This window comes from Schistocerca nitens, chromosome 8 (assembly GCF_023898315.1).
Source record: "Schistocerca nitens isolate TAMUIC-IGC-003100 chromosome 8, iqSchNite1.1, whole genome shotgun sequence".
NCBI classification, from domain to species: domain Eukaryota; kingdom Metazoa; phylum Arthropoda; class Insecta; order Orthoptera; family Acrididae; genus Schistocerca; species Schistocerca nitens.
In genome coordinates this window covers 178,616,928-178,639,948 of record NC_064621.1, presented here as the reverse complement: position 1 = coordinate 178,639,948, position 23,021 = coordinate 178,616,928, and the positions used below count along the sequence as shown (strand labels likewise).

At 43.0% G+C, this 23,021-nt stretch overlaps 1 protein-coding gene across 1 annotated transcript in view; it reads right to left on the bottom strand.

Annotated features, from left to right (window-relative positions):
- Window positions 1–20,182, bottom strand: part of LOC126199357 (probable cytochrome P450 6a13) — a 251,063-nt gene extending 230,881 nt beyond the window's left edge. The window contains exon 1 of the mRNA XM_049936222.1: window positions 20,138–20,182. The gene's annotated coding sequence lies outside the window, so the exon portion shown is untranslated. The remainder of the gene's footprint in view (window positions 1–20,137) is intronic.
- Window positions 20,183–23,021: the final 2,839 nt, after the last annotated feature.

The following is a 23,021-nucleotide window of genomic DNA, read 5'->3' as shown; positions in this document are numbered from 1 at the left end:
TCAAACTCCCTTCCTTCCTTCCTTCCTTCGACACCTGTCATGGAGTCAAGGACGCAGTAAAAGGTTGAAAAATAGTAGTGCATTAACAAACCGAGGGTGAGCGCACAAAGACATAGCATTTTCAGAAATGGGAATAATCACTACACGTTTACCCCAGGAGTAAATATTAGGTCCATATTTGTTCTTGATATATACACTCCTGGAAATTGAAATAAGAACACCGTGAATTCATTGTCCCAGGAAGGGGAAACTTTATTGACACATTCCTGGGGTCAGATACATCACATGATCACACTGACAGAACCACAGGCACATAGACACAGGCAACAGAGCATGCACAATGTCGGCACTAGTACAGTGTATATCCACCTTTCGCAGCAATGCAGGCTGCTATTCTCCCATGGAGACGATCGTAGAGATGCTGGATGTAGTCCTGTGGAACGGCTTGCCGTGCCATTTCCACCTGGCGCCTCAGTTGGACCAGCGTTCGTGCTGGACGTGCAGACCGCGTGAGACGACGCTTCATCCAGTCCCAAACATGCTCAATGGGGGACAGATCCGGAGATCTTGCTGGCCAGGGTAGTTGACTTACACCTTCTAGAGCACGTTGGGTGGCACGGGATACATGCGGACGTGCATTGTTCTGTTGGAACAGCAAGTTCCCTTGCCGGTCTAGGAATGGTAGAACGATGGGTTCGATGACGGTTTGGATGTACCGTGCACTATTCAGTGTCCCCTCGACGATCACCAGTGGTGTACGGCCAGTGTAGGAGATCGCTCCCCACACCATGATGCCGGGTGTTGGCCCTGTGTGCCTCGGTCGTATGCAGTCCTGATTGTGGCGCTCACCTGCACGGCGCCAAACACGCATACGACCATCATTGGCACCAAGGCAGAAGCGACTCTCATCGCTGAAGACGACACGTCTCCATTCGTCCCTCCATTCACGCCTGTCGCGACACCACTGGAGGCGGGCTGCACGATGTTGGGGCGTGAGCGGAAGACGGCCTAACGGTGTGCGGGACCGTAGCCCAGCTTCATGGAGACGGTTGCGAATGGTCCTCGCCGATACCCCAGGAGCAACAGTGTCCCTAATTTGCTGGGAAGTGGCGGTGCGGTCCCCTACGGCACTGCGTAGGATCCTACGGTCTTGGCGTGCATCCGTGCGTCGCTGCGGTCCGGTCCCAGGTCGACGGGCACGTGCACCTTCCGCCGACCACTGGCGACAACATCGATGTACTGTGGAGACCTCACGCCCCACGTGTTGAGCAATTCGGCGGTACGTCCACCCGGCCTCCCGCATGCCCACTATACGCCCTCGCTCAAAGTCCGTCAACTGCACATACGGTTCACGTCCACGCTGTCGCGGCATGCTACCAGTGTTAAAGACTGCGATGGAGCTCCGTATGCCACGGCAAACTGGCTGACACTGACGGCGGCGGTGCACAAATGCTGCGCAGCTAGCGCCATTCGACGGCCACCACCGCGGTTCCTGGTGTGTCCGCTGTGCCGTGCGTGTGATCATTGCTTGTACAGCCCTCACGCAGTGTCCGGAGCAAGTATGGTGGGTCTGACACACCGGTGTCAATGTGTTCTTTTTTCCATTTCCAGGAGTGTATGTATAACTGATTTCACCATGTACTCGGAAGGAAGAAATGATTCCCTTTGCTTCTGATGCAGCTATTATAATCATGCTTAATGGAGAAACTTCAACTCTAGGACATTTAATATTTAAATAAAATAATTAGTTGGTGGTCTTCTGGAAACGGATTGTCACCAAACTTAGATAAAACAAAAAACATGTAATGTTATACTGCACAAGATCTGATCCGACCGTTATAAATATTGTTTAGGGTTAAGTCAACAAATGAAACAGAATACTCTGTTTCACCTGTTTATACTGATAATAACCTTAACCAGAAGCCACATACAATACAGATCGCAAACTTTAGACATTTGTGTTGTGAATAACACGACATTTTGACGGACATAAATATCACATGGTTGAACTGATTTTCCAGTTTTCAGTCAAAAGTGCCGTACAAATCTGAGGGAAAAAGTGTTTGCTGCACAGAATCGCGTAATAAGGGTAATGTGGTTGTTATAACTTCCTTTGTACGCTTTGTGGTTCGTTAGTGGGTACAGGAGCGAGGAACAGGAGCGATTCGTGGCCGGATAACTCAGCTATCAGTTTATCATACATCTAATGTCAAATAGTAGAAGTAATACATAACTTTGTTTGCTGTAGTTGCAACTAAGCTGCTAACAGTAGATTGAACTGCTGAAATATGAACAGATACAAAGGTTCACAATTCAGTCAGTCTTCAATACAATGACTACTCCTTACATCTACATCTACATACATACTCCGCCAACCACCTGACGGTGTGTGGTGGAGGGTACCTTGAGTACCTCTATCGGTTCTCCCTTGTATTCCAGGCTCGTATTGTTCGCGGATACAGATTGTCGGTAAGCCTCCGCGTGGGCTCTAATCTCTCTGATTTTATCCTCATGGGCTCTTCGCGAGATATACGTAGGAGGGAGAAATATACTGCTTGACTCCTCGGTCAAGTTATGTTCTCGAAACTTCAACAAAAGCCCGTACCGAGCTACTGAGCGTCTCTCTTGCAGAGTCTGCCACTCGAGTTTATCTGTCATCTCTGTAACGCTTTCGCGATTACTAAATGATCCTGAAACGAAGCGCGCTGCTCTCCGTTGAATCTTCTGTATCTCTTCTATCAACCCTATCTGGTACGAATTCCACACCGGTGAGCAGTACTCAAGCAGTGGGCGAACAAGTGTACTGTAACCTACTTCCTTTGTTTTCGGTCTGCATTTCCTTAGGATTCTTCCAATGTATCTCAGTCTGGCATCTGCTTTACCGACGATTAATTTTTTATGATCATTCCATTTTAAATCACTCCCAGATAATTTATGGAATAAACTGCTTCCAGTTGCTGACCTGCTATATTGTAGCTAAATAATAAAGCATCATTCTTTTAATGTATTCGCAGCACATTACACTTGTCTACATTCAGATTCAGTTGCCATTCCCTGTACCATGCGTCAAATCGTTGCAGATCCTCCTGCATTTCAGTACAATTTTCCATTGTTACAACCTCTCGATATACTACATCATCATCCGCAAAAAGCCTCAGTGAACTTCCAATGTTATCCACAAGGTCATGTATATTGTGAATAGAAACGGTCCTACGACACTCCCCTGCGGCACACCTGAAATCACTCTTACTTCGGTAGACTTCTCTCCATTGAGAATGACATCTTGCGTTCTGTTAACTAGGAACTCTTCAATCCAATCACACAATTGGTCTGATAGTCCATATGCTCTTACTTCGTTCATTAAACGGCTGTGGGGAACTGTATCAAACGCCTTGCGGAAGTCAAGAAACACGGCATCTACCTGGGAACTCGTGTCTATGGCCCTCTGAGTCTCGTGGACGAATAGCGCGAGCTGTATTTCACACGATCGTCTTCTTCGAAACCCATTCTGATTCCTGCAGAGTAGATTTCTAGTCCCACCCCATGAACCATAGACCCTACCGTTGGTGGGGAGGCTTGCGTGCCTCAGCGATACAGATAGCCGTACAGTAGGTGCAACTACAACGGAGGGGTATCTGTTGAGAGGCCAGACAAACATATGGTTCCTGAACAGGGGCAGCAGCCTTTTCAGTAGTTGCAGGAGAAACAGTCAGGATGATTGACTGATGTGGCCTTGTAAGGCTAACCAAAACGGCCTTGCTGTGCTGGTACTGCGAATGGCTGAAAGCAAGGGGAAACTACGGCCGTAATTTCTCCCGGGGGCATGCAGCTTTACTGTATGGATAAATGATGATGGCGTCCTCTTGGGTAAAATATTCCGGAGGTAAAATAGTCCCCCATTCGGATCTCCGGGCGGGGACTACTCAGGAGGACGTCGTTATCAGGAGAAAGAAAACTGGCGTTCTACGGATCGGAGCGTGGAATGTCAGATCCCTAAATCGGGCAGAACATTTAAAAAAGGAAATGGATAGGTTGATGTTGGATATAGTGGGAATTAGTGAATTTCGGTGGCAGGAGGAACAAGACTTTTGGTCAGGTGAATACAGGGTTATAAATACAAACCATATAGGGGCAATGCAGGAGTAGGTTTAATAATGAATAAAACAATAGGAATGCGGGTAAGCTACTACAAACAGCACAGCGAACGCATTGTTGTGGCCAAGCTAGACACGAAGCCCACGCCTACGACAGTAGTACAAGTCTATATGCCAAGTAGCTCTGCAGATGACGAAGAAATTGAAGAAATGTATGATGAAATAAAAGAAATTACTGAGATAGTGAAGGGAGACGAAAATTTAATAGTCATGGGTGACTGGAATTCGACAGTAGGAAAAGGGAGAGGAAACGTAGTAGGTGAATATGGAATGGGGGTAATACATGGAAGAAGAAGCCGCCTGGAGGAATTTTGCACAGAGCACAACTTAATCATAGCTAACAGTTGGTTCAAGAATCATAAAAGAAGGTTGTATACATGGAAGAACCCTGGAGATACTGACAGGTTTCAGACAGATTATATAATGGTAAGACAGAGATTTAGGAACCAGGTTTTAAATTGTAAGACATTTCCAAGGGCAGATGTGGACTCTGACCACAATCTATTGGTTATGAACTGTAGATTAAAACTGAAGAAACTGCAAAAAGATGGGAATTTAAGGAGATGGGACCTGGATAAACTGACTAAACCAGAGGTTGTACAGAGTTTCAGGGAGAGCATAAGGGAACAATTGACAAGAATGGGGGAAAGAAACACAGTAGAAGAAGAATGGGTAGCTTTGAGGGATGAAGTAGTGAAGGCAGCAGGGGATCAAGCAGGTAAAAAGACGAGGGCTATTAGAAATCCTTGGGTGATAGAAGAAATATTGTATTTAATTGACGAAAGGAGAAAATATAAAAATGCAGTAAATGAAGCAGGCAAAAAGGAATACAAACCTCTCAAAAATGAGATCGACAGGAAGCGCAAAATGGCTAAGCAGGGATGGCTAGAGGACAAATGTAAGGATGTAGAGATTTATCTCACTACAGGTAAGATAGATACTGCCTACAGGAAAATTAAAGAGACATTTGGAGACAAGAGAACCACTTGCATGAATATCAAGAGCTCAGATGGAAACCCAGTTCTAAGCAAAGAAGGGAAAGCAGAAAGGTGGAAGGAGTATATATGGTGTCTATACAAGGGCGATGTACTTCAGGGCAATATTATGGAAATGGAAGAGGATGTAGATGAAGATGAAATGGGAGATATGATACTGCGTGAAGAGTTTGACGGAGCGCTGAAAGACCTGAGTCGAAACAAGGCCCCGGGAGTAGACAACATTCCATTAGAACTACTGACAGCCTTGGGAGAGCCAGTCCTGACAAAACTCTACCATCTGATGAGCAAAATGTATGAGACAGACGAAATACGCTCAGACTTCAAGAAGAATATAATAATTCCAATCCCAAAGAAAGCAGGCGTTGACAGATGTGAAAATTACCGAACTATCAGTTTAATAAGTCACAGCTGCAAAATACTAACACGAATTCTTTACAGACGAATGGAAAAACTGGTAGAAGCCGACCTTGGGGGAAGATCAGTTCGTATTCCGTAGAAATATTGGAACACGTGAGGCAATACTGACTCTACGACTCATTTTAGAAGCTAGATTAAGAAAAGGCAAACCTACGTTTCTAGCATTTGTAGATTCCGAGAAAGCTTTTGACAAAGTTGACTGGAATACTCTCTTTCAAATTCTGAAGGTGGCAGGGGTAAAATACAGGGAGCGAAAGGCTATTTACAATTTTTACATAAACCAGGTGGCAGTTATAAAAGTCTAGGGGTATGAAAGGGAGGCAGTTGTTGGGAAGGGAGTGAGACAGGGTTGTAGCCTCTCCCCGATGTTATTCAATCTGTATATTGAGCAAGCAATAAAGGAAACAAAAGAAAAATTCGGAGTAGGTATTAAAATCCATGGAGAAGAAATAAAAACTTTGAGGTTCGCCGATGACATTGTAATTCTGTCAGAGACAGCAAAGGACTTGGAAGAGCAGTTGCTCGGAATGGACAGTGTCTTGAAAGGAGGATATAAGATGAACATCAACAAAAGCAAAACAAGGATAATGGAATGTAGTCGAATTAAGTCGGGTGATGCTGAGGGAATTAGATTAGGAAATGAGACACTTAAAGTAGTAAAGGAGTTTTGCTATTTGGGGAGCAAAATAATTGATGATGGTCGAAGTAGAGAGGATATAAAATGTAGACTGGCGATGGCAAGGAAAACGTTTATGAAGAAGAGAAATTTGTTAACATTGAGTATAGATTTAAGTGTCAGGAAGTCGTTTCTGAAAGTATATGTATGGAGTGTAGCCATGTATGGAAGTGAAACATGGACGATAACTAGTTTGGACAAGAAGAGAATAGAAGCTTTCGAAATGTGGTGCTACAGAAGAATGCTGAAGATTAGATGGGTAGATCACATAACTAATGAGGAGGTACTGAGTAGGATTGGGGAGAAGAGGAGTTTGTGGCACAACTTGACTAGAAGAAGGGATCGGTTGGTAGGACATGTTCTGAGGCATCAAGGGATCACCAGTTTAGTATTGGAGGGCATCGTGGAGGGTAAAAATCGTAGAGGGAGATCAAGAGATGAAACAATAAGCAGATTCAGAAGGATGTAGGCTGCAGTACGTACTGGGAGATGAAGAAGCTTGCACAGGATAGAGTAGCGTGGAGAGCTGCATCAAACCAGTCTCAGGACTGAAGACCACAACAACAACAACAGATTTCTAGTCTCCAGAAAAGTCATTATATTTGAACATAACACGTTACAAAATTCTACAACTGATCGACGTTAGAGATATGGGTCAATAGTTCTGCACATCTGTTCGACGTCCCTTCTTGAAAACGGGAATGATCTGTGCCCTTTTCTAATTTTTTGGAACGCTACACTCTTCTAGAGACCTACGGTACACCGCTGCAAAAAGGGGGGGGGGGGGAGGGGGGGGGGCAAGTTCCTTCACGCACTCTGTGTAAAATCGAACTGGTATCCCATCAGGTCCAGCGGCCTTTCCTCTTTTGAGCAATTTTAATTGTTTTTCTATCCTTCTGTCATCTATTTCGATATCTACCATTTTGTCATCTGTGCGATAATATAGAGAAGGAACTACAGAGCAGTCTTCCTCTGTGAAACAGCTTTGGAAAAAGACTTTTAGTATTTCGGCCTGTTAACCTCTGTTTCAGTACCATTTTGGTCACAGAGTGTCTGGACATTTTGTTTTGATCCACCTACAGCTTTGACATAAGTACATAGAACATTACTTTCGAATTCATTGAACGCCTCTCACATAGCCCTTCTCACACTACATTTCGCTTCGTGTAGTTTTTGTTTGTCTGGCTTTGGCTATGTTTATGTTTGCTGTGCAGTTCCCTTTGCTTCCGTAGCAGTTTTCTAGTTCGGTTGTTGTATCCCTGGCTCTTTCCCATCTCTTACGATCTTGCTTGGCACATACTCATCTAATGCATATTGTACGATGGTTTTGAACTTTGCCCACTGATCCTCAACACTATCTGTACTTGAGATAAGACTTTCGTGTTGAGCCGTCAAGTACTCTCAAATCTGCTTTTTGTCACTTTTGCTAAACTGTAGTGGCTGAAATCACCGATGCTGTTTCCCTGTTCTGCGTTAACTGTTCCAAATAGTTCGGGTCTGTTTGTCGCCAGGAGGTCTAATATGTTATCGCCACGAGTCGGTTCGCTGTTTAACTGATCAAGGTAGTTTTCAGATAATTCACTTAAAAAAATTTCACCGGATTCTTTGTCCCTGCCACCCGTTATAAACGTTTGAGTCTCCCAGTCTATATCTGGTAAATTAAAATCTCCACCCAAAACTATAACATGGTCGAGGAATCTACTCGAAATATTTTCCAAATTTTCCTCCAGGTGTTCTGCCACAACAGCTGCTGAACCAGCGGGCCTATAGAGACATCCAATTACCATGTCTGAGCCAGCTTTAACCGTTACCTTCACCCAAATTATTTCATATTTCGGATCTCTGTCAATTTCCTTCGATAATATTGCACTTTTTATCGCTATAAACACGCCTCCCCCTTCACTGTCCAGCCTGTCTCTGCGGTACACAAACCAATCTGAGTTTAGAATTTCGTTACTGTTTACATCTGGTTTCAGCCAACTTTCCGTCCCTAGTACTACGTGGGCATTGTGACCGTTGATTAATGAGAGCACTTCTGGGACCTTTCTATAGACGCTCCTGCAGTTTATTATTACCGCATTAATATTGTCATTCCCTGTTGCGTTTTGCCTACTGCTACCTTGTCGCGTCCCAGGGGGCGTCTTGTCGGTCCTAGGGAGGGAATTCTCTAACCAAAAAAACCCACATGTGCACTCCACACGTACTCCGCTACCCTTGTAGCCGCTTCTTGCGTGTAGTGCACGCCTGACTTATTCAAAAAAAATGGTTCAAATGGCTCTGAGCACTATGGGACTCAACTGCTGAGGTCATTAGTCCCCTAGAACTTAGAACTAGTTAAACCTAACTAACCTAAGGACATTACAAACATCCATGCCCGAGGCAGGATTCGAACCTGCGACCGTAGCGGTCTTGCGGTTCCAGACTGCAGCGCCTTTAACCGCACGGCCACTTTCTTTCTTTCTTTTTTTTTTTTTTTTTAAATCTCATTTTGTTCGTTTTCGTTCGCTGTATCTGCTCTGGGCGGACGTCGAAAGACACCCGTTTCAGTTCGTTGTTGATCTATTAACTCAGTTTTTTATTACAGAGGGCAGCTAGCCCTCTGACCGAACACGCTGAGCTACCGCGCCGGCGACCACTTCGGCCGGCGCCTGACTTATTCAGGGGGACCCTACATTTCTCCACCCGATAGCGGAGGTCGAGAAATTTGCACCCCAGATCCCCGCAGAATCGTCTGAGCCTCTGGTTTAAGGTTTCCACTCGTCTCCCTGATAACTACGGAAATCTATAAATGTTATGACATGGCAAACACTTAAAATGGGGTGTGTTCATCGAAGTTATATCTTAAATTGATCTGCCCTGTAGTTACGGAGAGGGGCTGTTTGCATATCATTAGTAGCGGCGTAAGCGTTCGTGGCCGTACCCTAGTGTCGCCGTGGCGGCTTTAGGAAACGTGGTTGGTGACGCGCGTGTTTTAAAGTGAGGCCGACCGGGTGGCGGCCGATATCGCAGTGGTATCCACTCTAGAACTTTTTGTAACAGCTTTTTGAGTAGTTGGGCATTCTAACACACGCCGCACAATCCGTATACTCCTTTATGAAGTTAGTTGTCAACAATCTCAGTTCAAAATCATCAGTGACATTCGCAATTGTTACACAAGAAGAAAATAAGACTTACAGTATCCATCACGCACCCTTGGTATCGGACAGAAAGGATCGAATTACATATTACACATTTTACAGTTTTCTGTTGCACAATGATTTTCATTAGCTCGTCATTTACGTACGACAAATCTCTTATCAACTGTTTGTCATTTACAAGCAATTCTCCAATATAAAAAACATTTTTCTGTATAAAATTATAAAATATAATTTACATGGGTTACGTCTATTTTCGTAGATATTTCCATAGTTAAGTGCCACAGGATAGGGTATTGGAGTGTCTGTTGAGATTGTTTATCAGTTTCCGTGCCATTTAGGCTTGTCACAAGTTTATATATTCTGTGCACTTTTCTGTTCGTTTGACAGCACAGTACCCTCGAATGACATATATATGAAGTTACGATTCATATTCGCGAAATTTCAGTGATAATAGTTACACAGACAAAGACATTATTCTGTGTCGTCATGTACTGTGCAAAGATGTACTTTGTGCTGCGGGTCTAACACACGGATATGAAAATAGGGGAAGGTGGCGCTACAGCCTTACGCTGTACGTTGTTTTGAAGACGCCGCCGCCGTGTTAGGCACCCCAAAACATTAGCGGAGTATAGTTTACATGGAGACTGTTTACGGTTATGTTCTGTTCGCTCTTTCTGTCGTGTGGTCATAAGGGTTCATTTAAATAGTAAATGTTACAGTGCTTACGGTGAAACATAACGCCAGCAAGCCATGTTCAAATGTTTCTCTGTTATTAGAGGTGCATTTGATCCAGTAATATGGCGCATTTGCCCTCGTAAATGTAGCTTTCTTTTTGTTTATACATTTACAATAACAAAGAAGAAAAGTATGTGATACGAATAGAGTGCTTTCGTAGCCCCTCTTTTACCGTATTTGCGTCGATAGCTGATGAATCTTGAACATTGAAAACAATGCTTGTTTGCTTATTGGTAGATTCTCAATTGTTACGGTTTCATCTTTTAAATGATACCCATAACATGTTTTGTGTTCACGTTTGCAAACAAAGAAAACTTACGTAATGTTTCTTTGCTAAGCCATAAATGTGTGCACTGAGAATATAAATAAGCAAGTCATTCTGTCATGACATATGAATGCCAATAAAGTGAAATATTTTTGAAATGTAGAAGAAACAAAACTACATAGAGGTATATTTTCCATGCAGAATTGAGTTGTTGTTTTATTAGACAGTCAGTGCGTCAGCGTCTCTGTAGGTTACATATTTTCTCACTTTGAAATTCAGTGTGTAGCCAATAACAGCAAAACACGTGAATTCGCTTTTGAAAGCATGCTTCAGCGATCTGCAATTCAATGACGCATCAAAACGACTATTCACAGTGGTGAGCAAAATATATGACACTAACGACATACCGTCAGACTTTATGACAGTTCATGCCTCCAATATACAGGAGAATGGCAAAGAAAATTGGGAATATGTCAGATGACGATTAGTAGGACCAGAGAGGCAGTTCTCACGTTGCGGTTGATAATGGAAGTAAGACTGAAGCAAAATCAAGGCGCGTTCATAGGATTTATCGACGTGGAAAACTCGTTCCACATGAAAAATGTTTCGAGATGTTCGAAATTCTCAGGAAATTAGGGGTAAGCTACAGAGAGAAGCGGGTAATAAACAATACGTACAAGGACCGAGAGGAAACAACAGGACTGGAAGACGAAGAACGAAATGCTCGGATTAAAAAAGGGCGTAAGACAAGGATGTAGTCTTTCGCGCCTACTGTTCCGGCTATGTATCGAAGAAGCAATGACGGTCATAAAAGAAAGGTTCACGAGTGTGATTAAAATTTAGTGTGAAAGGGTATTTATTAATGATAAGATCCGCTGACGACATTGCTATCCTCAGTGAAAGTGAAGAAGAATACAGAAGCGGTTGAATGGGATGAATAGTGTAATGTGTGAGGAATATGGATTGAGAGTAAATCGAAGAAAGACGAAAGTAATGAGAATTAGCAGAAATAAGAGCAGCTAGATACTTAACAACAAAACTGGTAATCACGAAGTAGGCGAAGTTAAAGGAATTCTGCTACGCAGGCAGTTACAGAGGGAGTATTGGGTAATGGTTGACTGGAACGGAGGAAAGGAATACAGTAGAAGACGAATGGTTAACTTGAAGTAGCGAAGGCAGCAAAGAATCAAAAGGCAAGCGCTGGTAGAAATCCTTGGATAGCACAGGAGATATTAAATTTTGAAGGGAGAAATTTAAAAATTCAACAAATGAAGCAGACGAAAGGGAATACAAATATCTAAAAATGAGATTGACAGGAAGCGCTAAATAGCTAAGCAGGAATGGGTAGAGGGCAGACGAAAGGATTTAGAAGCATATTTCACTATGGGAAAGACAGAGACCGCCTATAGGAAAATTAAAGAGCCCTTTGGAGAAAAAAGATGCGGCTGCATGAATATCAAGAACTCAGGTGGAAAACCAGTACTAATCAAAGAATGGAAAGCTGAAAGGTGGAAGGAGCATGTAGAAGGTCTGTACAAGGGAGATGAACTTGAAGGCAATATTATAGATATGTAAGAGGACGTAGATGAAGAGGAGATGTAATACTGCGAGAAGAATTTGGCAGAGCACTGAAATACTAAATGGAAACAAGGCCCGGGGAGTAGACGATATTCCGTCAGGACTACTGATAGCCTTTGGAGAGCCTGCCACTATAAAACTCTTCAATCTGGTGAGCAAGAGATATGGGACACGCGAAATACCCTCAGTCCTAAAGAAGAATGTAATAATTCCGATGCCAAAGAAATCAGTTGCTAATAGGTGGGAAAATTAGAGAACTATCAGTTTAATAAGTGATGGTTGCAAAATACTGGCACGAATTCCTTACAGAAGAAAGCAGGAACATGCGAGGCAATATTGACCTTACAGCTTATCTTAGTATTACCTTAGAAGGCAGGTTAAGCAAAAGCAAACCTATGTTCATAACATTTATAGACAGTGTTGGCTGCAATACTCTCTTTGAAATTCTGAACGTAGCTACCCTAAAACACAGGGAGCGAAAGCTGTTTACAATTTATACAGAAACCAGGCGGCAGTTGTAAGTATCGAGGGGCATGAAAGGGAAGCAGTGGTTGAGAGGTGTGTGAGAGAGGGTTTTAGCGTATCCCCAATGACACTCAATCTGCACGTTGAGCAAGAACTAAAGGAAACCAAAGAATAATTTAGAATAGGAATTAAATCCCATGAAGAAGGGATAAAAACTGTGAGGTTTCCTGATGATATTCTAAATCTGTCAGAGGTAGTAAAGGACTTTGACAGGTAGTAAAGGACTTGGAAGAGCGGCTGAATGGAATGGACAGTGTCTTGAAAGGAGGATGGTTTGGAAACGAGGCACTTAAAATAATAGATGAGGTTTGCTGTTTGGGAAGCAAAATAACTGATGGTGGCCGAAGTAGAGAGGATATAAAATGTAGTCTGGCAATGACATGAAGAACGTTGTTAATGTCGAAGATTGACTAAAGTGTTAGGAAGACCTTTCTGAACGTATTTGTCTGGAGTCTAACCATATATGGAAGTGAACATGGACGACAAACGTTTTAGTCAAGGAATGAGTAGAAGCTTTTAAAATGTGGTGCTATAGAAGAGTGCTGAAGAGGATGGGTAGATAACGTAACTAATGAGGAGGTACTGAACTGAATTGGGAAAATAGAAATTTGTGGCACAACTTGAATGAAAATAGAGATCGATTGTTTGGACACATTGGAGGCTATCAAGGAATTACCAATTTAGTATTGGTATGGAAGTGTGGGAGTAAAAGTTGTAGAGGGATACCAAGAGATAAATGTCCCAAGTAGATTAAGAAGGATGTCGGTTGCTGCAGTTATTCGGAGATGAAGACGCTTGCACGGATTAAGCTGCAGCAAACCAGTCTTCGGACTGAAGACCGCAACAGCAGCAGTAACAACAACAACAACAACATCAACAAGGCAGCAAAATAACCCATTATGGATAAAGCAAGGAGGAAATAAAAAAAACAGTCCACTATTGGCAAAAATGGCATTCCTTGCCCAGAGAAGTCTACTAGTATCAAACATAGGCCTTAATGTGAGGAAGAAGTATTTGAGAACGAAAGTTGGAGCAAAACATTGTACAGTAGTGAAACATTGACTATGGGAAAACTGGAAAAGAAGAGAATCGAAATATTTGAGATGTGGTGTTACAGAAGAATGTTGCAAATTAGGTGGCTCATAAGGTAAGGAATGAGGAGGTTCACCGCAGAATAGGCAAGAAAAGAGGTATGTGGAAAAACTGATAAGGGACAGGATGATAGGACGCCTTTAAGACATCAGGGAATAGCTTCCATGGTACTACAGGGCGCTTCAGAAGGTGAAAGCTGAAGTAGAAGACAGAGATTGGAATACGTTCCGAAAATAATTGAGGTCGCAGGTTATAACTGCTATTCTGATGTGAAAACGTTGGTACTGGAATTTGTTGGTAGAGGAATTTGTGGCGGGTGGCATCAAACCAGTCAGAAGACTGATGACACAAAGAAAAAGTCACCAGTAGGCTTTTCCGATGTTATTACTGAGTAATTACGGCCTTGCGCAGTGGTAACATCGGTTCCCATCAAATCACCGAAGTTAAGCGCTGTCGGGCTGGGCTAGCACTTTGATGGGTGACCATCCGGTCTGCAGGGCGCTGTTGGCAAGCGGGCTGCGCTAAGCCCTTGTGAGGCAAACTGAGGAGCTACTTGACTGAGAAGTAGCGGCTCCGGTCTCGTAAACTGACATGCTGCCGGGAGAGCGGTGTGTCGACCACATGCCCCTCCATATCCGCATCCAGTGACGCCTGTGGGCTCAGGAAGACAAGGCGATCGGTCGGTACCGTTGGGTCTTCATGGCCTGTGCGGGCGGAGTTTAGTTTATTAATGAGCAATAAAATTAATACCTACTATAGTAGCATGTGCAAAAGATCGCATTGTGAATAACGAAATAGTCTCAATAGCCTAGAACTCCGTAAAATGAATATTTTGCTCTAAGTATGTAACTCATTTTTTTTAGCAATGATAACCAAACCTCTACATCATGGACGTGATCATTACGCAGGTGTTTCCCATATATATTAATAAAGGTTTAATTAACAGCATACAGTGTGACACTTGGTTTTCACATTGAATTACTGTATCTGTTTAAAAGTAGCCTATTTGCTTCATTTCTCAGGATATTTCTTGCCAGGACCTCTCTGTCTCTGTTTTTAAGGAGTTGCTCACACATTGTAAACGAAGTTCGAACTGTTACATTGCTTAGTAATGAAGAAAAGGCTGATACAAATCTGCGCCTCTGTGTGCATGCGAAGTACGCCGGAAAATGAGTTTTTCGCGGTAAGTTAAGCAGAAACACTCACGTGCTACTGGTACGGAGATTGTGCATAAAGTTATTCATTAAGTGAAATGAAGCTATCAAAAATGCAAAAAGATTACAGGCCTCGAGTCACATTACAGTTGAACGATTGTAAGTACTTACGATTGAGATGTTTTCGGAATGTTCCATTTAAAGGAAGGAACAGATAAATAAAGAAATGCAATCAAATGGCTTCCCGTGTTTCACAAAACTCACATGACTGGATTTCTCGGTGATCCTATAATGCTAAGAAGACCAAAGAAAATTCCGGATGAATCTACATGTCATGATTTTTCCTTAGTCTGTAAGGTACGTATTGACAGAGATGGACGAATACAGGATGTTCAGGTATGTCAACCAGCATTCTTGGCACTGCATTGCCAACAAACGTCTTTATTCTTAGAAAGGCATTCGCAACTACAAGTAAAGTAGATACGGAGACTGAGGAAAACATAACTCTAGACTAAAACTTACAGAAAGAACCGTATCCAAAGTGCAACGTCACATTATACAGTCGCTGAGGGGCCGGAAATCATATTGCAGCATTCACGATAGCAAATGGTTGTATTAACCAGAACAAGTTAGTATTCGGTAGTTAATGTCTGTTACATTCAGAGAAAAATCTTTCGGACACTGTGTCATACGAACAATATGGACTGATTTTTGTGACGAACTACAACGTAAGTTTTTGGTACTTCAGAACTGACACCTTTTCAGTGTGTGACAAATTTGTTCTAACAAATAAACAGATAAACAACAAGAAAAATGCAACTCAGATACAAGCTTTGCAAAAGACACAACATCTAACGACTTAAAATGCACTGCATAAGACGAAAGCAGACACGTCTTACGAGACTAAACGTTCACAACGTTTGAAGTCCAGAAACTCCAAGATTAACAAAGCAATCTGTGTGAATAACCATAAAAATCTTCCGCTTCGTAATATTTCTACCAATGAAGCGTATTATCGCAGGCAGCTATCATTTTATTCGTTCAGTACTCATTAGCTTTCTTCTGGGAAATATGTATTTTGTACATACGACGAAACGCTTTCCGACAGAGGACCTGATAAAGTGTTTTCAATGTCGTGGCATTTCTGTTCGGAAATTGTGCCTGGCTCTGTGTGTGAACTCACTGTATTCTATGATTCCAGTTCTGAGCAGAATAAAAACATCCTGAAGAAGTAATGCTTTGGGGTAGTTAAGATGATGGACATCGGGTTCAACTTATTGACGTCGTGGCAATTGCCCTTACTGTTTCTATTTACTTCATGGCATCGCGAAACGCTGAAAATTACCCTTTCCCTTTCAATGTCAGTAAAGTCTTCTAAATATTGCTTGTGCCTTAGTTCTTCTTGTGCATTAGGAATTATGCTGGTATTGCGTCTTAAAAGAGAAAAGGTAATTTTTGGCGCGTCACGATGTCAGGAAATAAATAAAATAACAGTAGAACCCTCAACACAAAGCAAATCTATGAAAGCGTAGAATAACTTGAAGTTTGTATATAGCTATTACCACTGAACTTCCGCAAATATGAATTATAAATTTAGTGCAAACACATTCTGTGTCACTGGAGTGGATTGTGCTGTCAAACGAACGTACCTGCAAATAAATAAATAAATAAATAAAAATGAAAAATAAAAGGTCTCAACACACACTCCGAGATACTGGCCTGTAACACTTTAAAAATGTTAATATCTACAAAAATAAAAAATAAACGTAAGCCATATAGCCCATCAAACATACATTTGTAGTTCCATACGAAAAAACTGTATTGTATATCACAGAATTACCTGAAAATGGCAGACTGCCGATACGATACTCGTATGTAAATAACGAGCTATGAAATCGTTGTGCAGCAGAAAACGGGAAAATATAATAGGACAGTCAATGATGTAATGCGTCCTGTTGGCCTATCTGAAAAGAAGCTTTTAGCTAGAAGTGCAGTGTTCATGCATAACAAACTTTGACCTCCAGTGACGGAAAGGACTTAATAGATGCCGTGATCAAATTAACCACAAACACAAAATTGAAAACATATCTGTTTTGACAACTCTTATTCTACATAATAAATTCTGATTAGCTAGTAATATGATTTTGTGTGTGTGTGTGTGGTTGTTTTTTTTTTTTTTTTGGTGGAGGAAACACAGCGGACATTGAACATAGTGTAATACACATCACTATATGAAGGAAAAAGACTTTCGAGTGCCTGGTAAATTGACAGCGTGTCACTGAGACAGAGTTTTATCGTAGCAAAAGGATAATTTAGGAATGAGAAAACGCCTTGTTCGCTTAACAGGGGGCAGGAAGATTTGGGTTTATTGTCCCGTCGACATCAAGATGTTCAGAGACGGAGCACAAGCTTGCAATGATTCAAGGATGGGAAAAGAAATCAGCCGTGCCCTTCCAAAGGAGCCGGCCGGAGTGGCCGTCCGGTTCTAGGCGCTACAGTCTGTAGCCGAGCGACCACTACGGTCGCAGGTTCGAATCCTGCCTCGGGCATGGATGTGTGTGATGTCCTTAGGTTAGTTAGGTTTAATTAGTTCTAAGTTCTAGGCGACTGATGACCTCAGAAGTTAAGTCGCATAGTGCTGAGAGCCATTTGAACCATTTGAACCTTCCAAAGGAACAATCCCGGCATTTTCTTAGAGCAGTTGTCCGTAAACAGCGGCTTTTTGGCCCCTTGTGTATGACTCTTCCACAAAACATAACGTGCGGTCGCGCACGTACAGTGCCACTGAAACTTCGTGGGCCACGCGCAGAAGTCGGTTTTCGGCCTGAGCGAGTCTATTTTGAAGTGAGGTTGGAAGGATGAGCCTTACCAAGGGTAAACTGAGAAGAGATCTTATTGATGAGAGCCTCTAATCGTTCCTAACATTAAAAACAACATAAAAACGTGACTTCCCTAACTTTCCAAGAAAATGCAACTCCATTGTTCACATTAGTGTCCGTCAGTCATTGCCATTATTTAATTTCATGAATATCTTACAATTTAATTTTATCAATAAGTAATAACGATGTTATGTGTTGTATCATGTTTTGTTCAACCTATCTACAGACCTCTACCGTGCCCTCCAATGAGGTCTCGCATGACCCCACTGAAGTCGTAGTGGTTTGGGGTCAGCAGAATCCACGCTACAGGGCCTCTGGCTAAGAGCGTCCTTGAAGTAACCGATTTGTAACAATTCGTTGTGTCACTGTGGTGCCAACTGCTGTTCCAAATGCTGCTGCAGACGCAACACTATGCGCCAGAGTCCCATAGCGAACACGACGGTCGTCCCTCCCGGTAGCGCCACGTAGCCGTCGGGAGCCCTGTCTTCTCGCGACGGTACATTCTCGTGGATACGGCTGCCAGCGGTCATGTACAGTGGGTACACCCAGCATCTCGTAGCCCTGTTGCACGACCTCTTTCAAACTCAGTGAGCTGTTGATAGTACGTCTTCGTCGCCGTAAAGGCATTCTTATCTAACGTCAACTCATCCCCTTCAGTCTCATAGGTAACTGAAGCTCTAGACCGCTACAGCGTATGTTTAGAGCAAACCCAACCTCATTGTGGATTACTGGTGGAAAATCTGAATAGAATTTGCCCCCCCCCCCCCTTCTTGCAGCGATGTATCGTAGGTCTCTAGAAGAGCTTAGCGTTCAAAAAGATTGGAAAAGGGCACAGGTCACCCCCGTTTTCAAGAAGGGACGTCGAACAGATGTGCAGAACTATAGACCTATATCTCTAATGTCGATCAGTTGCAAAATTTTGGAGCACGTATTGTGTTCGAGTATAATGACTTTTCTGGAGACTAGAAATTGTAGAACTCAGCATGAGTTTCGAAAAATACGATCGTGTGAATCCCAGCTCGCGCTGTTCGTCCACGAGACTCAGAGGGCCATAGGCACGGGTTCCCAGGTAGATGCCGTGTTTCTTGACTTCCGAAAGGCGTTCGATGCGGTTCACTACAGTCGTTTAATGAACAAAGTAAGAGCATATGGACTATCAGATCAATTGTGTGATTGGATTGAAGAGTTCCTAGATAACAGAACGCAGCACGTCATTTTCAATGGAGAGAAGTGTTCCGAAGTAAGAGTGATTTCAGGTGTGCTGCAGGGGAGTGTCGTAGGACCGTTGCTGTTCACAATATACATAAATGAGCTTGTGGATAACATCGGAAGTTCACTGAGGCTTTTTGCGGATGATGCTGTAGTATATCGAGACGTTGTAACAATGGAAAATTGTACTGAAACGCAGAAGTATCTGCAACGAATTGACGCATGGTGCACGGAATGGCAATTGAATCTCAATGTAGACAAGTGTAATGTGCTGTGAATACATAGAAAGAAAGATCCTTTATCATTTAGCTGCAATATAGCAGGTCAGCAACTGGAAGCTGTAATTCAATAAATCATCTGGAAGTAGGCATTAGGAGTGATTTAAAATGGAATGATCATATAAAATTAATCATCGGTAAAGCAGATGCGAGACTGAGATTCATTGGAAGAATCCTAAGGAAATGCAATCCGAAAACAAAGGAAGTAGGTTACAGTACACTTCTTCGCCAACTGCTTGAATATTGGTCACCAGTGTGGGATCCGTAACAGATAGGGTTGATAGAAGAGATAGAGAAGATCCAACGGAGAGCAGCGCGCTTCGTTACAGGATCATTTAGTAATCGCGAAAGCGTAACGGAGATAAACTCCAGTGGAAGACTCTGCAGGAGAGAGGCTCAGTAGCTCAGTAAGGGCTTTTGTTGAAGTTTCGAGAACATACCTCCACCGAGGAGTCAAGCAGTATATTGCTCCCTCTTACGTATATCTCGCGAAAAGACCATGAGGATAAAATCAGAGAGATTAGAGCCCACACAGACGCATACCGACAATCTTTCTTTCCACGAACAATACGAGACTGGAATAGAAGGTAGAACCGATAGAGGTACTCAAGATACGCTCCGCCACACACCGTCAGGTGGCTTGCGGAGTATGGATGTAGATGTACATGTAGATCTTTCAGATGTATTAACAGGATTACCAACTTTTCGTTTATGTCCTAAACTCCTTCACGGCGTTGCGATTTCTGTTTCCGTTACTGAAGTTTAAGTTTTAAATTTTGGTTGCGAAAATAAATTTCATTCGTAGTAGTGTTAATATATGGCTCCGTCGACTAATGAGTTCCCCGACGACCGCCCTAGAGCCATTTAAGGAAACGAGGAAAACCTGAATCGGGATGGTGGGCCGCGTAGTTGAATCGTTGTTTATTTAGAGTCGGCATTTTGTGAGTACTAATTCATAGTCATTATTGTGTACGCACTCGTTATTCGCCAGCTAAAAGCACCGGGAAACGTTCAGTAATTGGCAGAGCTGGGAGACTTACTAAAGCTGGCCGTGTCTCGGTAGAGAAGCAGCGACGCGGCGTGGCACACCGGCGGTCGGCGCCGCACACTTGGAGTGGCGGCTTTTACGAGCCCTCGTTATGGCCAATCAGAAACGTCCTGCCATCTGCAGTAGTATCACGCTGACTTAGCATAGTACGCATAGACTATTAACTAAATAGGATTCGTGCTGATTCATCTCTCATAGAAATGCGTCAGCAATCGCAACTGAGACGACGTTCTCACAAAAGCAAGCACAGCCAGCAAAAAGAGGATACCTAAGGTGTACATGGACGAGTTTCTGCATCTAAAACTATGAGCGAGTGCTTGAAATTATGGCTCCGAATTTTTTCAGTGAAAAATCTTAATGCTTCTTATAAAAATAAACGTTATTAACATTCTATATCTTTATTCTTCATGTCTACATATTTATTTCTCAACATAGTCATCCAGGGGACGAGCACATTTCTCACAAAGAGAGACCAATTTATTGATACCGTCACTGTAGAGTATTTGACTCTGTTGATGGAGTCACAAATACACCTCTGATTACATCGCTTTATCATTATCAAAATAATCTCGAAGGTATTCAGTAAGTTTTGGAAACAGAAGAAAATCGGATGGGGTCAAGTCTGGACTGTGTGGAGGGTGATGGACGACAGTTAACCAAAGGCGTCGGTTTGTAGAAGATGCGGCAGCGCTCGTGTGTGGTGTGCCATTGCCATGGTGAGCGAAACCTTCAAATCCGACACTCGATTACAGCACGCTGTTTCTCCCGCGTTGACAAGGTTACATTCCACACCACCACTTACACGGTACAACTGCTGTAGTGGCAGGGGGCTGCAAATGTGTAGACATGAAGAATAAAGTTGTAGATTGTTACTAGGAGTTCTTTTATTTAAAAACATTTAAGAGTTTTGGCTTTTGGTCGAGTCTCCTTGGCCATTGTCATGCCGTGTGACACAACAGCCAAAGATTATTTGACCGAAAGCTGGTGGAATTTTAATTGTTTGACGCGGTTGGAAACCTGAGAACTTTTTATTCGATGTTACCACCACGATATTCTGCATTCTTACAGGCCCTAAACTACTCCAGGCAAAGACAGGGACGATTCCTATTATGAGGCCACAGCCGACTACCTGTCCCATCCTTGTCATAATGACCAGTAAGTATGTGTAAGGGGCGTTCAAAAAGAAACGTGCCGGAGGCATAATTATAGAAACCAGTAGCTGTATATTAGAAGTATTGTCCCTGGCTGTTGAGACACTTATACCACTGTGACACAAGGCGGTGAATGGCTGTCTCATAAAATTCCCAGGGCTGCTATGTTAACCAGTTCCGCACATACAGCTGGACGTCGTCATCCGAGGTGAAACGTTTGCCTCTCAGAGCCTTTTTAAGGGGATCAAAAATGGCGTAATCAGAGGGAGAGAGGTCCGGACTGCATGGGGGGTGGCCGAGAGCCTCCCATTTGAATTTCTGCAGGAGTGCCGCGACTGTATTGGCCGTATGAGGCTTTTCACTGTCGTGGAGCAGAATGACCCTACGGGTGAGATTGGTCGTTTTGATTTGATCGCTTGGCGAAGGGTGGTCAAGGTTTGCGAGTAACGCTGGGCATTCAATGTTCTCCCGTGCTGCAGGAAGTGAGTCAAAAGGGGGCCATCTTGATCAAAGAAGAACGTCAGCATGACTTTTTCTGCACTCGTGTGGACGACGACGTCCAACTGTACGTGCGGAACTGGGTAACATCACAGCCCCGGGTATTTTATGAGACATTCACTACCTTGTGTCACAGTGGGACAAGTGTCCCAACAGCCAGGGTCAATACTTCTAACATACAGTTAATGGTTTCTGTAATAGTACCTCCGGCTCGGTTCTTTTTGAACGCCCCTTCTAAATGCCCGTGTATGTGAATTAGTTTATTTTTGTTGTTCTCAAACTGTAATACCACGACATAGCGAATGTCCTTGTATAAGAGATCCGCGGCTGAATAAAACTACTATTATTACTGTAGTGGACTGACAAGGCAGCCAGTCCACAGAGACGGGTAGCCGAAAGGGCACACGTACACACACGCCGACTGGCGCGAAGTCTGGAACAGGATACGTGATGAATGTGATAAAGAAAAGAACGTAGCTACTAGAACACTTAACTTTTATATCGTCCTTTGGTATACAGCATTCTTGATGATACAAGTGAGACTCTTTAGATTCATGAAGTAACTAATGGCGCCTTGCTAGGTCGTAGCCATGGACTTAGCTGAAGGCTATTCTAACTGTCTCTCGGCAATTGAGAGAAAGGCTTCGTCAGTGTAGTCGCTAGCAAAGTCGTCGTACAACTGGGGCGAGTGCTAGTCAGTCTCTCGAGACCTGCCGTGTGGTGGCGCTCGGTCTGCGATCCTGACAGTGGCGACACGCGGGTCCGACATGTACTAATGGACCGCGGCCGATTTAAGCTACCACCTAGCAAGTGTGGTGTCTGGCGGTGACACCACAATTACTACTAGATCTCGGGCTAAATTCTGTTTTTATTAAATTTCAACGATTTAGATCTGGGTGTCATACTAAAGAACACAAAAAACTCGACGAAGCAGTAAGGTGCAGCAATTTGTAGGGATAGGAAGTTAAACGACCACAAAGGCTGAGTGGCAGGTAATTCAGATTAAATTAGATCAGATTACTACTTGTTCCATAGATCATGAATACGACAATTCGTAATGATGTGGAACGTGTCAAGTTAATAAAAGGTGTCTATACAAGATATTACATTAGACAAAATATTACATGACACTCAATATTTTTAATTTTTTTGTGGGGTTTGGAAATTACCCACTTACTATATCCAAAAATTCATCTAATGAGTAGAAGGAGTTGCCATTAATAAATT